The 22,651-nt window shown below is 41.2% G+C and overlaps 1 pseudogene; it reads left to right on the top strand.

The window, feature by feature from the left end:
• Positions 1-144: 144 nt before the first annotated feature.
• On the top strand, positions 145-12,962 carry LOC105093893 (large ribosomal subunit protein mL45-like; annotated as a pseudogene).
• Positions 12,963-22,651: the final 9,689 nt, after the last annotated feature.

A 22,651-nucleotide genomic window follows, 5' to 3' on the forward strand; every position in this document is an offset into this window, starting at 1 on the left:
AGATCTGAGCTTGAACATTCTACTTTAGTTGATAGAGAAAATCAGATGATGGCTCTTAGAAAGCCAAGAAAAAAGGGAAGGCGACTGCAGTTTTTAACCTTATAATCCGTATCTCTGAGGAGTAAAACTCTTACTAAAAGTAAGATGGTGAAAATAAGTTTCCTATCTTGTGAGTGCCAGGGCACGACCGCTGGGGCCAGGCCAGAGTGGGGGAAGCAGGGGCTACCCATTCAGATGCACCTGCCCCCATGCTCGTTGCATGTGGCAGGCCTGGAATCCTGCAGCCCTTCCCGGGATGGACTTCACAGGAGCAAGGCAGCCTGTGTCCCACTTCATTCTTTGGAACCCAAAACCAGGGCCTTAGGCATCATGGCTCTTGTACCTCTCACAGGAAGTGCCAATTTACTAGGTAAGTGGCCATCAAGTGTTGCTCTAGGAGCCTTGGGAACCTTTGGCCACCCTTGCCCCCCACCTTCAACCACGGCAGCCCAACTCTGGGTTTATAGGTTAGACTTAAGCATAAGATAGGTTTTGAGGAAAGCATTTCATTATATAAAACTTGAAAGTAATTTTTGAGAGCTATTTCAGATGGCAAGGTCTCAAGGTGCCTTTAGTGACTTCCCACCAGCCTTTAGATGGAAGGTAGCATCAGTCCCTTTCTCTGGGGCCTGTGCTGAGAGAGCAGGCCTGATGTCAGACCTCATGGTTTCCTCTTGGCCCGGACGGTTGGGGGTGTGGGCTGGGACCCAGCTCTGTCATCCTGTGACCTGGGGCTTCTTGGGGGTTCAGTTTCCTTACCCCTCTCTGCAATGACAGCTCTTCTCTCCCAGGGTTGTTGTGAGGGTAAAAGGATCGCTAACAGTGGGACTGGCACAGGGCACCTGCTTGGAGTAAAGGGCAGCTCTTGTTATTAATGATACTCCCCAGTCCTGCTGTCTTTGGTCACCACTTTCAACCTCATAACAGCATTTCCCCCATCTTTGCACAGCTCTTTATTGTTACAAAGTGCTCTTCTCTAAAATTGTCCTGTGGGGGGAGGGAGAAGTTTAAGGTCCTTTCAGACCCTGTGTCAGGGGAGGCCTAGACTTAGCAGCCTTTTCAGAATCCAATTATGTATCCAAAGGTTCTGAAGCAAGAACCCACACTTCATGCTCCCCCTGAAACATCTAGTTTGGCATCACTGACCATTAGAACCAGTGCCTCATTCTGGCTAACCACTGAGATCCACGGGGGCACTTGCCCAACGGACAGTCGAGTTGACTCCACCACTAGGGCCTGGAATCTGGGATTGTTCAAACTCCCCAGATACCTAAGGATGTGGCTTGGGAACAGCTATTCTAAATGAAAGTTCTGCAGACAACCGATACACGAAATAAACAAAAGCACGACTGCTCCAGTTGACGTAGAGCTGTGGGTCTGGAGCCTGGTGGATGCTGAACATTCTTCGTCTCCAAATGTGCCCTTGCCTCACTTTCACAAAAGGAGTGCCCAGGGATGAAACTGGGGAGGAAAATGAATGCCAAATCACTGCTCTGGACAGATCTTGTTTCACAGATGGAAAAACAGTCCCACAGAATACCAGGGCTGATGTGGCAGAGCCCCTCAAAGCAGCTTTTCTGGCAGAAACTCAGATGGAAAATTTCTTTTAAAGTACTTTATAAGAAAAATGTATTTGGATATATATGGCCAATTTTTTTCTCATTCAAAAAAATTCCTAAGTTAGCATACCATAAAATTAACTTTTTTTTTGGTTGTACAGTCCTAAGGGTTTGACACGTGTATGGTGTTATGTAACCATCCCCGCAATAGGAACACAAAGCAGGGCCCTTCCTCCTAAATATTCCCCAGTGCTTCTGCTTTGGAGTCAAGCCCTCGCCCCACCCCAGCCTCTGGCAAACAGTGATCTGTTCTCCATCCCTGTGGATTTGCCTTTTCCAGGGTGTCACGTCATCATGCATGATGTGACCTTTGGAGGCTGAGTTCTTGCACCGGGCATAACATCGTGGAGATTCATCCATGTTGTTGCTTTTTGGCGGTGTTCCATTGTATGGATATACCAGTTTGTTTTACATTCACCAGATGAAAGCTTGGGGTTGTTTCCATTTTTTGGTGGTTGTGAATAAAGCTTCTAAAAAAAAATTCAATGCATATCAATATTTATTTGCAACAAATAACATGGCAAGTCATTTCTAAATGGAAATAAGAACTAGTAAAAAAGTTGAGAGTAGTATATTAGATTCAAGAATCAAAATTTCTAGTCTGTAGTAGCTCGGCTTGATATCCCATTGATAGGGCTGGACTCATGGGCACGTGACTCATGCATTTGCACAAGACCCGTGCTTAGAAGGGCTCCTGCTTGGTTTAATGCTCTGCTGTAACTGTCTTGAGATTTTGCACTGGGCCCTACCAATTATGTAGTCAGATTAATAATGACAATCAATGGGAAAATTTCAAGCCTGCTATCCTTTACAAGGTCTCTTGGATGTTCACCTATCACAGATTCTTTCTTTACTCGTTTCTTTCCCAATTAATAGAGTTAGGAAACAGGAATTAAATACAATTAAAACAGGAGCTGATCCTCTGGACATAAAAAGAAGGCTACGGCTGAGAAATTTAAGAACATCTGTTTTCCCCACCTGGTAAATAAGCTCTGGCTATCAGTAGTTTTGAGATTGGGTCTAGGTCACCAGGAAGTCTAGTCATGCCTGACCTATAAGGAGTACTAAGATATGAGATGACTTTTTACAACAAAAAGGAATACCAGCAGTAAGCTGTCTTTCTCTTTAAATTTTACCTGTTTTCTCCACTGTGATCCTACGTGATTACAGGGCTGCAAATTTTTCCAAGGTATTAGTTTAAAGCTTTTAAAATCTGGAAAGCCTCTTTCTTTGAGTTTAGTTTGACCAGGGCTAACTGTCATGGAGTAGCATATTCATTTCCTGAGGCTGTCATAATAAATTACCACAAACTTGGTGGCTTAAAGCAACAGAAGTTAATTTTCTCACAGTTCTGGAGGCCAGCCGTCCAGAATCAAGATGTCGGCAGGGTTGGTTCCTTCTGGAGGATCAGAGAGAGAATTGTTCCAGGGTGCTTTCCTAGCTTCTGGTGGCTGCTGGCAATGCTTGACTTTCCTTGGCTTGTAGATGGGTTGCCTGAGTCTCTGCTTCCTTCTTCTTTTTTTTTTTTTTTAAACACTTTTATTATGGTATGATTCCTGTACAGTAAACTACACATATTTGAGATGAACAATTTGATGAGTTTTGATAAATGTATATACCAGTGAAACCACCACCACAATCAAGATAGCTAACATTTCCATCACTCCCCAAGAGGTACAAATTTTGAATTCCCAATTTACCCCTTCCCACTCTCTTTACCCACCGGTAACCATAAGTTTGTTTTCTCTGTCTGTGAGTCTGTTTCTGTGTTGCAGATAAGTTCATTTGTGTCTGCCCTCCTTTTTTTTTTTTTTACGATTCCACATATAAGTGGTATCATATGGTATTTTTCTTTCTATTTCTGGCTTACTTCACTTAGAATGATGGTCTCCAGATCCATCCATGTTGCTGCAAATGGATTATTTTATTCTTTTTAATGCTTGAGTAGTATTCCATTGTATACCTATACCACATTTTCTTTATCCAATCATCTGTCGATGGACATTTGTGTTGTTTCCGTATCTTGGCTATTTTAAATAGTGCTGCTGTGAACATTGGGGTGCATGTAATTTTTTGAATTATATTTTCCTCTGGATATATGCCCAGGAGTGGGATTGCTGAATCATATGATAAGTCTATTTTAGTCTTTTGAGGAATCTCCATACTGTTTTTCCATAGTGGCTGCACCAACCTACATTCCCACCGACAGTGTAGGAGGGTTCCCTTTTCTCCACAGCCTCTCCACCATTTATTGTTTGTGGACTTTTTAATAATGTCCATTCTGTTTGGTGTGAGGTGATATCTCATTGTAGTTTTCATTTGCATTTCTCTGACAATGAGAAATGTTGAGCATCTTTTCATGTGCTTATTGACCATCTGTATGTCTTCTTTGGAGAAATGTCTATTTAGTTCTTCTGCCCGTTTTTTGATTGAGTTGCTTTTTTTTTTTTTGATATTAAGCTGTATAAGTTGTTTGTATATTTTGGAAATTAGTCCTTTATTGGTCACATCATTTGCGAATATTTTTTCCCATTTTGTAGGTTGTCTTTTTGTTTTGTTGATGGTATCCTTAGCTGTGCAAAAGCTTTTAAATTTAATTACATCCCTTTTTTTTTTTTTTTTTTTTTTTTTTTTTTTGCTTTTATTTCCATTACTCTAGGAGCTGGTTACAAAAAAAAATATTGCTGTGTTATGTCCAAGAGTGTTCTGCCTATGTTTTCCTCTAGGAGTTTTATAGTATCTGGTCTTACATTCAGGTCTTTAATCCATTTGGAGTTTATTTTTGTATATGGTATTAGAGAATGTTTTAATTTCAGTCTTTTACAGGTAGCTGTCCAGTTTTCCTAGCACCACTAGTTGAAGAGACTGTCTTTTCTCCATTGTATATTCTTGCCTCCTTTGTTGTGTATTAACTGACCATAAATTCTGCTTCCTTCTTTTCTTTCTTTTAAATTTTTTGTTTTGTTTTGTTTTGAAGGGGGAGGTTCATTCATTTATTTATTTTTAGAGGAGGTACTGGGTGTTGAACCAGGACCTTGTGCATGCTAAGCATGTGCTCTGCCACTTGAGCTATACCCTACCCACCCTGCTTCCTTCTTTATGTGGCCTTTCTCCCTGTGTCAATGTGTTCTCTTCTGTCTGCGTCTTTTTTCATCAGGACATAGGGCTGTTGGATTTAGGGCCCACCCAGATAATCCAGGATGATCTGATCTTGAGGTTCTTAATTCCATCAGCAAAGACTCTTTTTCCAAATAAGCCCATGTTCACAGGTTCCAGTTGGACATATCTTTTGGGAGCCACCATTCAAACTACCACAGGTGATATATGCCTTTTGGTCAGTAAAAGCTTAAGCTTCTGTGAGCTGAATCATTCCTGTCTTAAATAATGTTACCTAGGCCTCTAGGGGTTGCAGGCACTGGTATCAGCTTGTGCCAGCATACGGAAGCTGACTGTTAAATTTCCAGGAATTTTGCAAGCCTGTTGTTTCACACAGCCATTAATAAAATGTAAATTATGTAAACTGACAATTAAGTTATATTAAAACCAAAAATTATATGTACTCAAAACTCATCACTTCCTAATTATTTTACCTCATTTTATTATTCTGTGCTCTTGAGGTTATCTACATCTATTGTATCAGTGTGGTTGATTGCTGAGCATCTCTTTCTCAACTCCAAGTGCAGTCACATTGCAAGCTTGAAATTGACCATGGTGGGAGTATTTACACCATGGAAATCGTCAGGTGCTACACATCCCCTCTCTTCCAGAGCCAGTTTTTAAACATTTCTCATTATACTGCTGATCCTTGTAACCATGACAATGTGTACCAGAAACTTCTGAGCAGGAAACTGATACAGGAAAAAGAATGTGGGGCGAGAGGATGTCTGTGTCCCAACATAAGCATTTTACTTTTTCATTAGGCTTCTTAGTTTCTTGATATCACAATAGAATGACGAGAAAACAAAAACAAACCAACCCCCCCCCCCAAAACCCCCACGAATCTGCAAATCTCCAACAAAGAACAGAGACTTCAAGGCAACTTCTGTTGAGTCCCTGGGATGTACTCCGCCAAGTGTGGGTCCTTGGCTTCTCACAGGAAGGAGTTTAAGAGTGAGCCACAGTTGAGTAAAAGTAGATTTATTCAAAGAGATACTTATTCCATAGACAGAGTGCAGGCTGTTTCAGAAGGCAGGAGAAAGGCCACTAGGTGTGGGGGTTGGGTGCTCAGAGTAGTTACACACTCTGCAGACAGAGTGCAGTCTGTCTCACTCAGAAGGGAGAGCAGCCATGAGGTGTGGTGGGTGTTAGTTTTTATAGGCTGGGTAACTTTATATGCTAACAAGCGGGAGGATTATTCCAGCTACTTTGAGGAAGGGGCTGGGTTTCCCAGGAACTGTACCACCATCCACTTTTTGACCTTTTATGGTCAGCCTCCAAACTGTCATTGTGCCTATGGGAGTGCCATTTACCACGCTAATATATTACAATGAGCGTATAATGAAGCTCAAAGTCTACCAGAAGTGAAATCTCCCACCATCTTGAGCCTCAAGGCCCACTGGAGGTTGAATCTTCCTCAATCTTGGTGTTAATTGCTGTGTCATTCCTTGAATGGCCGTGCCCTGTCCCCTTTCTTCCTGTCTCAAAACCAGCAAAAGCACCCTATGACTACGGATACTACGTAATCCGATTATTTAAATTTAGCTATGATTTCAGTGAAAAATTCATTAAATATGTATAATTAAATGTGATTTATAATTTTTAACTTATGGTTTTATCTATTACTAAATACACTAGTCAAAAACATCCTTTACCAGTCTGTATAACCTAACTTTTGTTTAAAATAATATCATTGAACTTCCTATGATAACATAAGTATTTTCAAGGTGCAAAGTTGATAGTTTGTAAACACTAGCAAACCTTTTATTTGGGCCAGTTCAGGGATGAGATGACAGAGATGCTCTGTGAAACTTAGAGTTGGCCAGGCTTTTAACTTGCTGTGATCTAATGAAATATTTTAGTTTGATCTCTACTTTTTGTTTTTCCTTTGTTATCCATTGGCACCTTAGGCATTAGCTGGAAGTGAATTAAATGGCCCCAGAAGCTGTAATTCTGCAGCCAGCAAGATATTAGAATAGAATTGATTATCTGGAGGAGTTTGCATATGGAAGCAGCCCTCCTACCTATCTATTCATTTCCATTTTAACCTAAGAGGTATGTGGGGAGCTTGTTAATACCCTTGGAGAGTTTGATCCCTCTGCCTGTGGGGCTTCTGTATCAGCTGTGAATACTTAAAATCCATAAAAGTGAAATCATAAATAAAAGCAAACATGACAGAGGAGAAGATAATTCCAAAAATATTAGAAACTATATCTTCAGGCAGTGTCAAATAAAAAAACAAACCCAGACTCAAGTAAGGAGGGACTTTAGTTGAAAAGACTATGGGAGTTGGGAGAGGGGGGCTATTACAGTAGGAGGGAAGGAACTATTGCAACAGAAGGCTCTGACCATTATATCTATAAGGGTCTCAAAGGCCAGGCAGAAAGGGATTTCATTTTAAAGGGAGAAATAAACAAAGCTAGGAAGGTCTGGGTGTGGAGAGTGGGGTGAGCCGGGGATTGGTTGGTCAGTTGAGCAGAAAATGTCTGTTTTTGTGGTCAGCTGATTCTCAGGAAAGGCTGTTAAGGGGTTTTGTTCTGTATTCCAGTGCTTCCTTAAGCTCCTAATGCTTGCTTACGTGCAACTGTGGGCCAAAGTTCAGGATTCTGGGGGAAAGAGAGAAGCCGGATGAAAGTTGGTCAGGTCAAGTTAGTGAGCATTTTGTCCGGACTGTTCAGTGGGGATAAACAGTTCAAGCAATCATTTATTAGGTAAAGAAAGGGAATTTCGAGAGCCTGTGCCTGGCCTTGGCAGAGACACACAGTGGAGTCATCCATGGGTTTTATACAAGTCATATGTGAAAGGATGCTTCTTTGCAATAAACTGTTTTCTGAAATACGAAAGGATGTATTGACTATCCCTGTTTTCCGGGAATGTGAGGCTCAGGTAAAGTTCTACGTTTTCAGCAGCGAATGCAGTTCACGCTATATTTTACATCAGACTTCAGCTCTAATCCTGTGCTGTATTTGAGAGACTGTATCAGATATTTTTTTTTGTTTTATAATACCCTTTATTAAAAAAAAAGCCTCTGGAATTACTTGGCAGGTGGAAGTAAGATTTTGCATGAGGCAGAGCTTGTCACTTCTGTCAAGCAATTTGTGTTGTCCTCCAACACACAAGTTCCTAATACTGGTAGAGCAGACAGGTAGCTAGATATGAGCAGAGAAAGGGGGACACCGACCAAATGGCAGGAATTGGGCAGAAAGGAGGGGCACAGGCCAAATGCAGGAAACCACACATCATGTAAGCACCAGGGGTCCCTGGGCAGAGAAGGAAAAGCAGGAACCTTTGGGCTGATAAGAGATCATGCCTTTTGGGGTGACAAGTGGCCTTGAGAAGAACAAAGAAAGGTGAGAAAAGGCAGGAATTTCTAGTGTCCGAATGTAACCTTTTGCTCATTATGCCCTCATTTCAATAAAATTAGCCTTGCTGATCAGAAGTACCCATCATGCACCGATGCCATGACACTTCCGATCCAGACTAAATAAGGACAAAAATCCCTCCTCACTTTGGGAAGGTGGAGTTGGGATGATAATCAGGGAATACAACCCCAAACGCTTCCCTCGCCAATGAATATTCTGCCCATTCATTTTTACACCCTATGTGGCTAACTTGCCAAAGAAACTCAGGGCAGCCGCTCACCTCAGCCCGCCCGCTCTCCCCTGAGAGTGTACTGTCTATCCTTTAATAAATCCTCATTTTACCTTTTTTAACCACTATGTCTTGTCTCTGAATTCTTTCTGGGACAGGACAAGAACCTGGAACACCGGTTCCATCTATCGGCAACAATACTACCTGCACTAGTGAAGACGTCACCAAAAATTTTTGTAACTGAAAGTGTTACCAGGAGGAGGGAAATAAGAATTACCTCGGTTCTTAGTCACTAGAAAAAAAAAAATAATTTTTAATGAGGGACAGAAAGTGTGATATAAAGAAGATTTTATTAGTAAAGCAAAAAGGTAGTAAAATAGAGTACGCTCCCAATTGTTGGGAGCGGGCCAGTCCAAGAGAGGAAAAATGGCGCCATTCCTTTATTTCTCCTGTTTCTATATCCTGGCTTAGGGGTGTTTTTCGTGATTGATTGATTGATTCACGGCTCAGGTTGAGTGCTCAGGCTGACTGACAGCTCAGGTCCCTTGTGCTCAGGTGCGCCCATCCCCTTTTGGGCGGTTCTTACCCATGAAGCACACAGAGAAACCCACGGGAGGGGGCTCAAAATGTAATATTAATTACATTATAATGAGCATTGGACCAGGTTAAGCCGGCTCCTTCTTTCTATTGCATGGATGCAGCATTGGATCCTAGCTGTCTTCTTTGTTGGCCCTCATTTAGAGAAAGTTTTTGGAGCCCCTTGTCCTGAGTGCAGGCATACCATTATTTTCTGGGTTGCTCCTTTCCCCTTCCTCTCTCCCTGCCCAGTGCTCATCTCTATCTAACTGCCTAGCAAGCTGCTGTAATTCAGAATTTGAAATAACCCCACAGTGCTCTGAAATTTCACTGGAGTTCCTTTCTGAAGCCAGCACAAAAGCAACCTTTTTTTTCCTCCTTTTGGTTTCTCCATCTCCCTTCTCTCCCTCCAGCTAATATCATTTTTTTTTTTTTTAATATTGGGAAGCATTTTAGACAAGTTACCTTCTTCATAAAGAGCTACTGTACCCATACTTCCCATTTTCAATTAACACAAATGATATAGAGCATGACTTATTATTGCTCGATTCAGGAAGCACTTAAGGAAGTTTTTGTGTCATTAGAACTATAATCACGAACCTAGCCTTCTTTCAATGTGAGCTAGTTAGTAAAGATTTATTTTGGGTTACCTTAAGCATTTAAAATGTACATATACACATACATATTTTGCATACATTTGAGCTGAAGTAAATGAATAAATATTTGGGAGACTGGTGCTGTTGAGAGAACATGGTCTTAGGGTTAGACACACAGACCTGTATTTGAATGTCAGTCCTCCCACTTAACTACCTATAAATCGTTGAGCGTGTGACTAAAACTTTGAGTGCTTTTCCACATCTGCAAAATGCAGGCAATAATATGTGCTAATGGCATTGCTGTGAGGATTAAATGGAATGAATTTGCATCTTTAAAAGAACACAGACTAGGTACTGGGCAAATGTGAGTAGCCTTCTGTAATTTATTGAATTCTAGTACATGCAGCAAAAGAGACCAGCCATTCTCGGGGTCTGACTTTTGAGGAACTTATGATCTAATTGGGGAATCATATAGACACATATAAGATACGTAAATACATATCAATTTACATTTTCAGAAAATGCACCTAGGACTTTTGCAAACTTTGATCACTGTTTGAAACTTATCTCGTAATTTGATCCTAGTGCTTACTCACAGTTTAATTTTAGGTGGTTCCTTTTATCACCATCCCTCTGCTTTCTGCATCGGGCACCCGGCCCCCTTGTCATCAAAATTTTACTAATGGAAAAACTATGCCCCTCCCCACCTCCCACCATATTAGTAGTCATTACTGCAGTTGCATTGTGTGCAAGGAATAGATCTGGAATCTATGTCTTCCAGGCCTGTTCTCTGGCTGCACCTTCTGGTTTTCATCTCAGTTGCCCAGCACAGAGCAATTTCACTCCTAAGTGGCTGCCAAACACCGAGTCAGCCAAAGAAAACTCCCTGCCCTGCTCCCTGCGTGCATAGGAAATCAGGGGTGAAAGAAGAGAAGCATCCAGGGAACCCTGGGTCAGTTCACCCCCACGAGGGCCTCAGAAACCCGAAGGGGAGCCACCTAAGCGAGGTCACTGCAGATGAGCAGGCACAGGTGGCATCAGGGCCTGGGAACACCGGGCTGCAGGGACAGCTAGGCTGTGAATGTGGCCCTGCTCCACCGTGCACCGAAGTCTGTGGTGCTGAATGAGGCACTAACACAGCAGCCGAGACTCTGCAGATGATTTTGTTTTGCACTTGGCAAAGGTCGCCCTGTGGTGGTAATGAGGGACCCTTGTGATTTTCTAGGCTCTGTCTGGCTCTGAAAGAATTTCACTTTGGAGGCACGAAAAACGGGATCAGCGCCCTCCAGAGGCAACACGAGGATTTTGTAGACATACTTGTATACTGAGAGAGGGACTCAGTAACACCTGGTGACTCCCAAATGACCCTGATAAAGGCCATTCTTAGTCCAGCAAGGGCGACATCTTTCCATTTTGACAAGGTCCTTCTGTATTTTAACAGTTACTAGAGGATTAACATTAGGTGAGCTTAGGCAATGGCATAGAGGTTGATGGTTAGTAGCTTCTTTTGGTGTCTGCATATAGGGCTGACCATGCATAATCTTTTAAAGGTTTTGGAGAAGCATTCAGAGGCCCTTGGATTTTTTTTAATGGAGCACAAAATTGCCAATAGAAAGTCTGTGTAATATAGCTGATGTACAATGAGTGAGTCATAGATACTGGTGAATAATTAATTTGGTTAGGTGCAAATTAAAAATTGGAAGACAAAGCAATTTTAAACCCATGTACTTTTAAAAACTTTTAAATTCGAAATGAGTTTAGATTCACAGGAATTTGCAAAAACAATATAAAAGGTCTCATGTATCCTTCACTCAGTCCCTCAGTAGCAACCATAGCACAATATTAGAACAGGCAAATGGCATTGATACCATCTACAGAGGTTATTTTGGATTTTACCAATTTTGCACGTGCATGTGCATGTGTGTGTGTGTAGTTTTATGCAATTTCATCACATTTGTAGATCTGTGTAGTTACCACCACAGTCACTATATAGAACTATTCCATCAGTCCTTCCTACAATCCCTTTATAGCCATACCAATCCCCTGTCCTCATTCCTAACTCCGGGTAACCACCAATCTATTCTCCATCTGCATAATTTTGTAATTTTAATAATGTTTTATAAATGGAATCATACGGCACCTTTTGAGATTGGCTTATTTCACTCAGCATGCCTTTGAGTTCTCTCTAAGTTGTTACCTGCATCAGTGGTTGTTTGCTCTTTTTTATTGCTGAGTAGTATTCCGTGGTATAGATGTACAAGTTTGCTTAGTCACTGATTTGGTAAAGGACATTTAAGTTGTTTCCATTTTTTTTCTAGGAAAAAAGTTGCTGCTATGTTTGATTTTGTGTGTCATTTTGGCTAGGTCATGGTACTCAGTTGGATTCCATACGCAGCTAGCCCCATTCTATGTGCCTTCTCTCCTGCCCCTGGCTCTTCACTCCTAGTCCTCATTCAAGAGGCCTTTGTGTGAAAGAACCGGCAGCCCCCATGCCGGGGGAGGTTGTCTTACTTATCCAGAGCTTCTGAATAGTGGTCTCTGCAGTCAGTCCTGGTGACTCAGTACACAGCTGTGAGAACTAAAAAACATTTCACACCCCCTATTTTTGAACCCAAATACAAATCAGAAAAAGGCGTTTATAGAATGTGCTGGGAAAGCAGGACTGGCCATGCCTCTGGAACATTTGGCGCATCCCGTGCATCTGGCCTGTAGAGCTGGATCTTTGACACCTGTGTTCCTCCTGAGGGTAATGCTCTCATGTCATCTCTTTCAAAGAAAGGACTGACACAGAGAACTGAGCAGTTAAAGAAGAATGTAGCTTCACAATTGTCCATTCAGAAGGTAAAAGAATATGATGCTAATTTGAAAACAAAGGACTTCCCTGAGAAAGCTGAGGCTATCTTTATTGATGCTCACCTTTTTCTAAACAATTTAGATCATGATCAGCTTCATAGCTTGGTAATTGATAACTGTTTCCTGGATGTGGTCTGGGACATCAAACATAAGACCGTTTGCTGGAGCTTTGTAGACTCTTCAGAGCCACCCTAGTGGTTCAGATTTGCTTCTCAGACATGCGGAACCAGGACATCATGAATGGCCACATCATTGTCCTCATGCGCACTTAGCAGACTCTGACCATCTATGATCAATTTGGACGGTTAATATATGGACAGGAAGGTGTGGCCATTGATGTCCTGAAGTATGTTATGTTTGAAAAGCACCTGAATAAACCCCTTGGGAGCTGAATTATGCAACAGTCCTCCCATGGCAGCTCCCTAAGCACCCCATCCTTAAAATAGTAAAGATCCCTGGCCCCCAGCTGAAACCATGGGAAGAAGCACAAGGAGAAGCCCATAAGCCTCAGCTAGCCTGGTGCCAAAAATGACTCCTGGAGTGGAGCACGGGTGAGGTGGCTGGAAGCTGAGAAGTCTGTGAGTCTGGGAGCTGTGAGGTTATCCATCTCCACTGTGCTGTAGCAAGAACTACCTCTGTTCTCTCCTGTTCGGCTTAGGTCTGTCAGTCTCACCCTCCACAACCATGGCTGATGGCTGTCCTCCTCCTCCTCCTCCTCCTCCTTCTCGTATATCTAACTTCTGACTCTAGATGAAAGACAGTATGTTTCAGAGAACATCTGATACCAGTTCTGCCCGCAGCAGGGACTGTCAGGAGTGAAGCAGCAAAATTTTCTTACTAATTGCAGGGGGGGGGATCAGAGTTTGACATAAAACACTGTCAGCCTGCTGGACAAATTGTGGTGGGTTCTGTACATTTTTCCTGATTTAGGCTAGAAGTAGACCAGCCTTTAAATGACAGAAATGAAAGACAAGCTTCATTGTGAGTGATGTGACTTCCAGGAAATCCAGACTTGGGGAAGATAATTAGTGTTTATAAAGATGGTATCATTGAAAGGGTCTTCTCTCATACATTGACAGACTGAATCAGCATTTGTATTTCATAGGAGAATATAAACCCAAAGAAATCATTTATCTCTCAAAAACAAAACGAAACAAAACAAAAAAAAACTGAACTCCACTCCCCCACCAAATACCAGTCTGATGTTCCTGTGAAGGTATGTTTTTCAGATGTGATTAACATTTAAACACCAGACTTTGAGTAAAGCAGATTACCATCATAATGTGAATGGGCTTCATTCAATCAGTTGAAAGTCTTAAGAGAAAGGACTGAGATTCCGAAGGGAGGAAGGAATTCTGCCTCTAGACTGACTGCCTTCAGAGTCAAGATCGCAAAATCAGCTCTTCCCTGGTTCTTCAGCCTGGCTTGGCCTGCCCTGCAAGATTTTGAATTTTCTAGCCCCTCACAACTAAGTGAGCCAGTTTAAAAAATTAATCAGTCAATCTCTCTCTCCCCCTCTTTCTGTAGGTCTCTTCTGGCTTTTCTGTTCTGTTCCGTTGCTCTGTGTGTCTAGCCCTCTGCCAGCGCCACACTCTCTTGATAGCTGTAGCTGTAGAGGAAGTCTTGACATCCTGGTCTAAATAGACTGATTCTTCCAACTTTATTCTTATTTTCCAAAATTGTTTTACCAACCTTAAGTTCTTTGCCTTTCTATATAAATTTAAAATAGTCTTGTCCATGCCTGCCAAAAGAGTCATGCATTATAAAAAAAAGAAGTCTTATTTAATTCTATTATGAAAGACATATATGTTTATCATTGAAAAATTAGAAAATACAGGTAAACATTAAGGAGAAATGCTGTAGTGGACCTCCATAGAAAGGCCATCAAAGTGACCAAAAGGCCTGGAAAACTGCCCTAAGTGTTCCATTAAGCTAACATTTCCTGATAGCATCTCATTGTACTAGGTGCTACACTAAGAATTTAACCAAACATTATCACATTAAATCCTCATTAGAACACGGGAAGAAAATGTTATCTCTGCTTGACTCTTGAGGAAACTGAGACTCATAAAGGTTAAGTAAATTGTCTAAAGTTACCTATTTAACAAGCATTAGAGCCACAGTTTTAACTGAAGTTGTACGAGGTGCTTATATAATTGAGCTGCTATCCCATGTCCCATCACCCCCCACACTTGATCTGCTCCCCATCCTGAGTCACCTGTGATTTTAGATATGAGGTTCCCTCAGCCAGGAATGCTCACTTCTCTTTTGACTGCCTGGGTATTTATTTTTCAAAATGTAATTCAGATACCATCCCCTCTAAGGCTCCTTTATAAGCAGCCTCTACCCACCCCTCCACCCGCCCTCCCTTTGCTCTATTCAGTCTCTCCTAGCTATGGCAGCTACCTTGTGTAGAGCTGTAACTGCACTCACTGGTGTTATAATTTATTTACTTGTGTCTCACTCTAATAGACTCTGAGCTCCAACAAAGGCAGAGACTGTGTTTTATTTGCATTGCTTCAGCGAATAGTCACATTAGTGACTTTATAGATTTATCAGTTAAAAGAATGAAGGCTAATCACTGCCCATGGGCAGAAGTCATAATTCTAATGCATACAGAGATCAGGAAGGTAAGAAATATGTGACATGGGTTGAAAATAAGACTGTGGAGAATAGTGGGGTTTGTTATGAATGGAGGAGCTTCGCAGCTTTACTCAGAGGTAGTCAAATTAAATCTTTGAAAAAGCATCATGTCAGGTAAGCCAAAAACACCTGCAGGTAGAATAGGCATGGGGGCTGCAGATTCAGTCCCATCCTTGACAGTTTATAATCTCATTAGGGGAAAACATTCCTAAGGGAAACATAAAAGGACTAGACTTAAAAAAAAAAAAAAAAGGTTGGTCCGTGGATCTCTAGCACAGAGAAGCGCTAAGGAGCAGAGCAGATTATCAGGCCACAGGTCAGACCTTTTAGGTGGTTTTCCTGATCACCAGCATTTGCATCTACTTTATTTTGTTAAATATTATTGTATTACATTAATTTTTATTATAATATATACTATATAATTTATATATAATGCATGTACTTTTAAATTATATTTGCTAGAATATGAATATTTATTTATATTCTTTATTCAGGGTGTAATATAGTATCATTTTATGGATTTCTATTTATCCTAGATACTAATTGTTTTCAGTTATATGGTTACAAATATCTTCTCCAAATTGTTTGATTTTTTGCTCTGTTTATAGTGTCTTTTGTTGTAGAGAAGTTTAAAAAATTTTTAAATACTCAAATTTATCTCTTTTTTTTATGGTTTGAGTTTTGTTTTATTTTATTTAAGAAATCCTTTATGTCCTAAGGTCATGAGGGTATCCTTCTATATTTTCTTCTATAATTTTTTCAAGTTTTTCCTTTTCATATTTAGGTCTAAATTAAATTAAAATCCACTTGTGGCCTGAGGTAAGGATCTAGCTTTATTGACTTTTTTCCACATGTTGACTGAAAAAAAACATACGATGTGAGAGCTGTGAGTTCAGTTTTATTTGGGGACTTAACCGAGGACTTTAGGCTGGAAACAGCCTCTCAGATAGCTCTGAGGAACTGCGCTGGAGAGGCAGTGGTGAGGTCAGCGTATACATGATTTTGGTGAATGGGGTACATGGAATCAAGCACACATCTTGGTAGAAGGTTGCTGCTAGTCACGAAGAGCAGATGTCTCTGTTAATGATTTTGTGCTTTTCTTGGTATGAGAAGATGCAAGAAATTGGGTTTATAAAATTTTCTCCTGAAAATATCTAACTATCTGAAGGCTTGTTCTGCCAGTTTTCAACAGAGCACAGAATGCCTTGCTCCTCATCTCCACCTCAACTCCTTTCAGGGTGTGTTGAAGTTCAGCGCCTTCAGTGGCTCATGACCTAATCCTTGCAGAGTCAGATGGGAGCCACATTCTTTAGTTGGCACACAGGATAATTGTATTCTCAGGATAAGCTAGTTATGCCGTAGTAACAAACTAAGCTCTAAATCTTAATGGCTTGACACAACAAAGCCATTGTTTCTTTCTTATGAGTACCCGACACTGGTGGCCATTCTAGGGTGGGGTGAGCCCAGTTGGTTTTCTGCTCCTTGAGTCTCTCAGGGACCCAAGCAGAGGTAGCTGTGCCATTTTCTTCCAGAATACAGAGCGTCCCCTGTCAGTGCTGTAGGAGGGGGATGTGGGGAGCCCTCACTCCTGTTCATAATCTTTCTGCCACAGGTTGTCGCCATAGCCTTATCGCATGGCCTGACCTGTTGCAAGGTGGTGTGGCAGTGTTGACCTCAGTCTGTCTAGTAGGAGAGGAAAATCAGACATTGTTGAGCAGTGTTAGTGTCTACCAGATTAACTAACTCTTCTAGCATTGTTTATTGAATAGTCCATCACCCTGCCTTGATGTGTGACTTTGTCTCTGTTATATTATGTAATCTTAGGTCCATTTAAGCAAAAATTTGTTTCTGGGCTCTCTATTTTGTTCCATTGCTCTAACTGTCTATTTTTGGCAAATACTATAATTTCTTAATTACTATCCCTGCATAACGTCTTTATATAAGATACAGTGAATCACCTACGTTGTCCTTTTCTGTCAAAATTGTCTTTTTGCTTACAATTATCTGCTTTTCTCCATATAAATTTTAGAAGCACCTTGTCAGTTGCATTAAAAAGCCTGTTAGACTTTGCCTGGAATTACAGTTAATTTATAGATTAATTTGGTAATACGTGACATCCTTAAGATGTTGAGTCTTGCCATCATGAATAGTTACATTTTAAGTCCTTCCATAGAGTTTTGTACTTTTCTCAATAAAACTCTGGCATATCTTTTGCTAGATTTATTTCCAAGTATCTTATAAATTATTTTAAAAGTCCTTTTAATAGTATCTTTAAAAAATTACATTTTCTAATGGATTGTGATTTGTGTACAGGAATGTGATTGACTTTTTTTTTTTTTTTTAGTGATGTTATGTTCAGCCAACATTCTGAACTTGCTCTTTGTCTTGAATTTTTGGTCTGAAGACTCTCCTGAATTTTCTGTGTAGAAAATTACACACTATTTGCCAAAAGAAATAATGCTGTTCTTTTCCTCCCATCCTTATACTGTTTCTCCTTCTTTCCGTCCTCCTTCACTCGACCTCTCTTCCTCCCCTTTGCTTTCTTCGTGTCTCCTGTCTCCCACTCTTCTCTCCCTCCTTCCCTTCCTTTCCCCCTTTCTGCACTGCCTAGGGCTTTCCATTCGAATTTGTTCAAGCATGATAGCAGGCCTCGTAACTGCTCACTGACTCAGACAGGAGTCCTCTACTGTATCACTACTCAGCTTCCTGTCGGTGTTTAGCAGTACCTTTGCCACGTAAAGGCGTTCTCCTTGTCTTCACAAGGGTTTTTAGTATCAGCAATCAGTGCTGAATATATTCCACACAGATTTCATTTTGGGAAAAAAAAAAACTCTTACTTTTACTTTTCTTCCAAAGCTTTAGCTCCCTATCATTTGCTTTTTAACCTGATCTTTTTGTTAGCCTGGTGTTGACTTCCAGATAATGTTTCCAGCTGCGTGTGGCACTTTTAGTTAATAAACAGACGCCTCAGTGGTTTGATGACTTTTTCTTTAGGACTCTGATTCTTTCTGTGTTCTGTATTTTAAAATCTATTTATATGTGTGGATGAAATCCAAGTACCCCTCCTCTGTTGAGTTTTTGGCTGATGAAAATGCTAGGCACCAATTCGGAAAACAGAACAGTAAGTTGAGGCTGATCCTATTTATTTCAACTGAATTTATGACAATTCAGTGATTGATATTTTCATAACATTATCAAAATTTTTACTCATTCCCATGAGATAAAGCCTCTCAGCCTTCAGAATACCATTTCTGCTCCAGTGGTAACAATTTACAGAGTGAGCCAGAGGGAGGATAAGGGGACAGCCAATTATTGTCTGTTTCTTTTGCAATAGTTGCAAATACCTCTCAGCTCGTCCACCCCTGAGGCTTGCAGAATAATTGTAACTACTCAGAGGCAAGGGCACCCTTTCTAGAATTCTGTTTGTCAGGAAAGATTATAGCAATTCAATTGTGTCAGTTCCTTCACAGCTACTCTCACATTGGCTGTTCTATAACTGTCAGTAAGACTTCTTAGTTAGCAGGATAGCTACTGAAGTTCTTTTGAGGGGAAAAAAAGATAGATTTTCTTTTATAAAAAGAATTAAGGTTAAATCAAAGCAGAGCTCTAAATCTAAGGCACTGTCCCCTCAAAGTTTATGTCCAGATATTTTGGTCTGAAGGGCAGAAGTTTCTCAGATTTCCAGTTCACTGATCTGGAGGGATTATGTGGGTGACAAGCAGCTGCTTTCATTTTATGACTGAGAGCAGACTCTATCTCTGTATATAAATCGGTGACTATACGGCATTTAATCCTAAAGATTGTCTGGGTAATAGAAGTTTTCTGTCTGAAAATGTAGCCAGATCTCCACTTGTGCACTTCTGAGGTTTTGTGTAAAATTGCTACAGCCCAGAATGTGTCGAAAGCTTCCAAACACGTCATAAAAATATTAGTCAATAATTTTCCTGTGAGAAAGGGGAAATGATCATATAGTAAACACTTTTCCTTTTGTGGCAAGTTTAGAAATGAACTCCTAAGAGAGGTGGACCTGGCATGGAACTGGGTAAGAGTTAAGTTATCTCCCTACCAGTGGCCCGAGGAACATGGCCTGTATGTATTGGCAGTAGTTTCAGTATTAATAAACTCAGCAGAGATCTTCAGGGTGCCTTCCCAGCTCTGTTCTTCTGCGAATGAATTATTATTTGAAGATTGGGGGGAGGTGAGTTATGACCTGAAGTGATTGTTGAAGCAGAATCCTCGCTCCTCAACAGAGAAGCCAGGACACTGCATCTCATCGAGAACATACTTATTTCAGGCCAGCAAGACTGTAAATCACCAAGTTTGAGAACTGCTGGTGACACCATTCATGATGGAGTCTTGTCAAGTCTGGAGACCTCAATTTTTGCTGCACCAATAATTGACCAAGCATGTGGTGGGCACTCAGTAATTTTGAACTGTTTAGGACAAAACTTACTCTGGCGATCATATGCTTCAGTTTCAAAGAATGCCTATAACGTTTCTGATCCCTGAAAAGAACAGTAGAGTTAATGTCCAGGTATCCATAATATTTCTTTTCACCCAGCTTTTCAGCCTTCTGGAAAGTCTATTTCTTCAAAAGTATGTATTACATTGGCAATTTGATTCTACAATTCCTAATAGGCTGTGACCTTCCAAAGGGCAGGCACTTTCTCATGTTCATCTCTGTATCTCTAGTTCTCGGACATACGAATCATACTTGATGAATCTGGGGTGCAAAAGTGTTATAAATATGAATCGGTGCCTTGCCGCTCTCCCCCACCGGTCATTGCCTGTGGCTGCTGCCCTCCTTCCTTTGGACAGCTGAGCAGTCTGTCTTGATTTGCTCATTGAAGAAATGATGAAGCAGGTCATGAAAACAAAGGAAAAAACCTTGAGCCTTAAGATTCAGTATCATAGGCCCAGATACAGAAGACACAGATTTGGAAGCATACAAAGGAAGTAAGAGCACCCTAGGTGTGAAGAAGATTCTCCTGGTTGTGAGCTGCCAGGACATCAAAGCCATTGAGACCCAGAGAAGGAGGCCTGTCCTCCTTGGTCCAGCCCCAGATAGTCTTCATGCACCAGAGCGGGGAAGAAACATAGTTCACAGACTGAGAGAGAGGACATGAAGATGTTTTGTGGGGAGGCAGGAGAAGAAATTAGGGGTGACTTTTGGGGCCCAACACAACTCACTGGTGGATGGGTGACAGCATCAAGGCCCAATGTCAATACACCCTCCGTACTATGGAGCCTCACCCCAGTACACGCAGACACATACCCCAAAATCCTGAGAAAGGGGTCGGGGGGGGTACCTGGATTGACTCTATTACAGTGCACCCAACCATCCAGTGGAATTAAGAAATTTTAAAATGTAATAATGCTTTCACTCTATAATTTGTGGACTAAGGTGTATTTACAAGCTACAAGTGTCTGTCATGGTGTGACTATTTACACATATACTTTAAGAAAAGGTTTTATTTCTGAAGTCAGAGAGTGAATCTTTCACTTCTTGTTGAAATAAGGCTGTACTTAGCCCCGGGTTTACAATGTGTCAGCTGTGGCCATAGTGAGTCTTTAGCCAAGGAGGTGTGACACAAGGGTGCTCCCGAGAGGTGGGGTATTCAGGAGGCAGATCAGAGCTGAGACTCCTTCAGGAAGCCTCCTCTTGATCCCTCTTCATGGCTGAGTTAGGTGGCTCAGCTTTGTTCACCTGTGGGGGCCTGGGCACACTCCTTCTGCATGCACATTGTAGTAACATGCAACGATGTCTTTATGCTTAGACTGAACTTGGGACTGATACGGTTTACACCTACTGTCCTTGTGTAATTATTAATAGCAATTCCTTTATTGTTAAAATTGTTATAGTTTAGAGAATAAAGTTTGGCACACCTTATTTATGCATCAATTTGTATCATTAGACCAGGTTCCTTCAGGGCAAAACTTAGGTTCTCTGTTATCTTTTTATCTTCAGTATTTTGAAGGGTGAAGAATATTGTGGGCATTCAGTAAAGGTCTATTGAACTGGTTCGGCCAAAATACTTTGGGAAATGTCAAAAATAATTCTCTGCACAGGAAAAAGCCATAATGAAGGAGAAATTCAAAGTAGCCGTAATAGTCAGAGTCCTTCCAGAAAACAGATGGTACATTCAAAGGGGGTAATTTGAGGAGAGTTTAAAGAAGGACTAGTTACAAAGGTATGGAGAGATTTTACTAAAAATCCAAAAGACAGTACAGAACCTGGAGTCCTGTATTGTTACCAGAACCTGAGTGGGGTGAAGGGGGAGCAAAGATGGGGACAGTTAGGGGCAGAGACCTGTGTGGAGAGGGTTGTGGGCTTCAGTTGAGGGTTTTGGCTACCCCACAAGGATGCTGAGGGAGAGACTTGGTGAAAAATATGCAAATCTCACTTTCTGTCTTTTTAAAAAAATATCTGGTTAGTACTCCCCTTTGGCTGAAACCAATAGGAAGTCAAGGGCATGGGAGCCTTCTGGCATATTCTATACTTCCTAAGACACATAGCATTGTAGAGAGGGGTGGAGAGTAGGTCTGAGAGCAAATGGAAGATTTGCAGCAGTTCTAGGAAAAGAAAATATAATCCATGGGGGGAGGATAGAAGAGATTAAAATAATCTTGAAAGTTAAGGAATGTGACAGTAACAATGATGATAGGATTTTCTGTGGCTCCTGGAATTACTGAAAGCAGTGACCACATTTTATACTTCTTCATATTGTTTAAAGTCTTTACCATCCTACAGATTATAAGTTCCTCAAGGACAGAGACCACCACCAGCACCTGCACAGGTCCTGGCAGGTTTCCAGTATTTACTGACTGACTGAATGAATGGAAATTTCCATATGGCTACTTCAGAGAGGATGCAGCACAACTGAGAAGACTCCCCCACCTTAAGTCATTGTAAGCCCAGTCAAGGACTTCAAAGAATGGAGACTTTTTTCCAAAGATACAGAAGGTGGTTGTGTTTAATTCATTGTTTAGGAGAGAGAGAGGGAATGAATTGTGTGGATCTAATTTTCTATTCCTAGGAAAGGAGTGATCTTTAGTTGGGAAGGAATGATTCTCCAGGCCTCATTGTAATGTTCCCATTATAGACTGGCTATTATAAATTACTTTGTATTATAATTTTCTGTTAATTAAATTTTGTCTCACCGTTCCAATAATCTCGTAACAAATCAGAAGTTTGGACAGGCACGTCAGACTCCAAGCTTATACACTCTCAGGAATTCCAGGCAGGTTGGTAGGGGCCAGGGGTGGGGATGTGATGGTGTCAGTGTATTTTAGCAAAAGCAAAACTCCATGAAACTAACTGCAGAGGGAACTCATGGAAGAATGCACTGGCACAGGTGTTCCACTGTGTAGTTCTGCACAGCACTCAGTCCACCCAATATTCAGGGCAAGGCTTTAATGCAAAATTAACCAGAGATAATGGTAAACAACCAGCACCTGGCAGAGTGGATGTGCTCAGTAAATAGTCCGTGACTATTACCAGGAGGAGTCATTGGCATCATAATACCCTTTAACTGATTTTTCAGTATTATGTAGGCACAGCTCAGATGAATCATTTTC

Source organism: Camelus dromedarius, chromosome 8 (assembly GCF_036321535.1).
Source record: "Camelus dromedarius isolate mCamDro1 chromosome 8, mCamDro1.pat, whole genome shotgun sequence".
Taxonomy (NCBI): domain Eukaryota; kingdom Metazoa; phylum Chordata; class Mammalia; order Artiodactyla; family Camelidae; genus Camelus; species Camelus dromedarius.